General features: G+C 35.2%; 1 non-coding gene across 1 annotated transcript; it reads right to left on the bottom strand.

Annotated features, from left to right (window-relative positions):
• Window positions 1-2,530: 2,530 nt before the first annotated feature.
• Window positions 2,531-2,636, bottom strand: LOC136207747 (small nucleolar RNA R71). The gene has a single exon (XR_010676875.1). It is a non-coding gene; the product is annotated as a small nucleolar RNA R71 (small nucleolar RNA).
• Between the last annotated feature and the right edge of the window lie 207 nt (window positions 2,637-2,843).

The raw sequence follows: 2,843 nt of genomic DNA, 5'->3' as shown, positions 1-2,843 counted from the left end.
AAGAAAAAATTCCCAAATCCTTTATGTTGATTTCACTAGTTAAGCTTTCTCTAGTGGAGCTAGGAACGTAATAAATTTTTTTATCAATAATCATTGCATCATTCACCCAATTATTTAGTTGTTAGAAATCAAGTTTAACGCGCATCTCATAATTCAAAGCCATTAAAATCAATTGGAAATTAACTTTTTTTGACACGCTCACAACAATTGCACACGTGTCAAGGTTGAAATACATATATTCACAAAATATCGCTAACAACTAGTCAACACATTTTTCTCATTTTGAAGTAAGTATTCTTACAAAGTATCTACGTTAAGAAAAGCTTATTTTAGAGAAACATATGTGTTAAGCCCAAAATATACCTAAAATATCATCAATAATTACATCAATATTGCTACGAATTTATGCTATTCATACCTATTTAGAATACTTTTAATCTCGAATATGTTTCTATCGTGCAAGGTACATAAATATTTGGTAAAATCCAAATAGGAGTAAAAAGAGCTCAAAAATAGAAGAAAAGCCCTACAAAATGAGTCGAAGACGACGAAAATTAATAACGCCAAGTCGAGGACACGAACGAGAGCGAAGAAGTGAAAAACGCCCCGTGCCGCGATCGCGGCCCCCCTATTCACGGTCGCGACACGCGTCCTTCAGCCTTTCTTCCCTTCGTCCGAAGAACAAATTGTTGCTCCCCCATTCTCGGTAGAGAATTTAATATTCTCGGTACGAGCAGGAGATTTTAGAAGCCTAGTTACACACTTTCGTTTTCGACGAAACGCGATCGTTCGGGTGGATAAAGACGTCCTTTCGCAGCGAACACGATCCTTCACAATGGACACGACACTTCAATCAAGACTCTTCAACATCTATAAGTAAAGAGTTGATGGAGAGTTGAGATATAATGTTATATGTGTAGAAGAAAGAGATTAGTGTAGAATTTATGCAGAAATTCCGAATCAAGTGATTCAGAAGTTAGATTTCGATTCTGTTCAAAAGCAATATGATGTACACACATTGTTTACAAAATAATAACAAATTCAGTAGCGTTTAGACATTCTTCCAGTTTAGTTTACATTTTGGTAGTGGACCGACCCAGTCTCTATTACGAAGATTCAACGAGAAGATTGAGTAGAGGATTCGCCTCTGAGCCTGACAAACTCTAACGAAACCCAAGGAAAGGATTGATCAACCCGTTCACTTGCACGCCGTCGAAGAATTCAATGCTCCATGTTCTCTGTAAACTTGTATCAATTTATATTTCATCTAATAAAGTCCGTTCTATTCGATAGATTTTTATGCAGCACTTATGGTAACCAATCCACTAAAGTGACTGCTGGTGTTTTCATTAAAACGTATTTAATCAAAAATCTTTACAAGGAAACTTTGTTGAACACTTAGGCAAATTATTATCTCGGTAGAGTTTTAATTTGGTTAAGGGCAATTATCCCGGATAAGGGTTTTGTCGCGTTCAAAGCCAATTAATTAGAGGTTTCGACATTTATTTCATCTTTATAATTCGCACAAAGTTCAAAGTTGTTTTCTTTGCTTAATGCAAACGAATATACTTGTTTACTTTTCTAAAGTACTAAAACGTTCCAGTTTTGCAAATTCATTTTTAATCAGATACTTTCTAACATCTTCACATTCTAATCTAATTCTTATTCTAGCAATTTCAAAACCAAAACCGATTAAACGATTTTTCCATATTATAAACCTAAAAGTAATTTAACTGATTCAAAATTAGTTTTTATTGAAAAATGTTCCCTGTGGGATCGATATCTTTTATTACTACAAGCATATACCGTGCACTTGCGGAAATCGCTCAACGGGTTTTTGGCGCCGTTGCCGGGGAACCCCAAAAATTTTGACAAAATTTGAAATTTTTCGTGTTTTATTACGAATCTAGGTTTATTCATACTTATTCAAACTTTTATATTTTATTTATTTTCAATTACTAACATATTTATTTTTCAAATTCTGTTTTGTAGGTAGTTTCGGTTCGTGCGAAATTTCAAGTTCATGCACAGTTCTCGAAGTTCGGGCACGTCACCAGATCCTATTGACCCAGAAATTGAAAGAACTCTTAAAAAGAACAAGAAAGAAAAGAAAAACAAAAACAAAACCCCAATAAAAACTAAAATTACCGAGCCAGAAGTTATGGCCACACTTATGGATTACGCTAAGGCAGGAGTGGCCGGTGTAACAAACAGTATAGTTAGACCCCAAATTAATGCAAACCAATTTGAAATTAAGCATGCGTTGCTTAATATGTTGCAAAATAATGTAACTTTTTACGGGTTACCTAACGAAAATTCTAATACCCATTTGACAAATTTCTTAGAAATTTGTGACACTTTCAAAATCACTGATGTAACTGCAGAAGCAATTAAACTTCGCCTTTTTCCTTTTACTTTGAAGGATCGAGCCAAAGAATGGTTAACTTCTATGCTAGCCGCATCAATTGAGACTTGGGAGCAATTAGCCCAAGCATTTTTATCAAAAATTTTCCCTTTAGCAAAAACCGCAAGAGTCATTAAAGAGTTAACGTCATTTTCTCAAAATATAATGAAACTCTCTATGAGGCTTGGGAACATTTTAAAGAACTTCAACGTTTATGCCCACACCACCAATTGCCCGCTGAACTTTTGATGCAAACATTTTATAATGGACTAAATCCTACAACTAGAGGTTCATTGGACGCTATGTCTGGAGGATTATTCATGAAGAAAACATCTGCCCAAGCAAGAGAACTTTTGGAGGAAATGGCAATCAACAGCAGTATATGGCCCGCGGAACGTGGACACGTACCATTAGCAAAACCATAATCCTCAACTACATC

This window comes from Euphorbia lathyris, chromosome 9 (assembly GCF_963576675.1).
Source record: "Euphorbia lathyris chromosome 9, ddEupLath1.1, whole genome shotgun sequence".
Lineage (NCBI taxonomy): Eukaryota > Viridiplantae > Streptophyta > Magnoliopsida > Malpighiales > Euphorbiaceae > Euphorbia > Euphorbia lathyris.
This window is presented reverse-complemented; position numbering and strand designations above follow the sequence as displayed.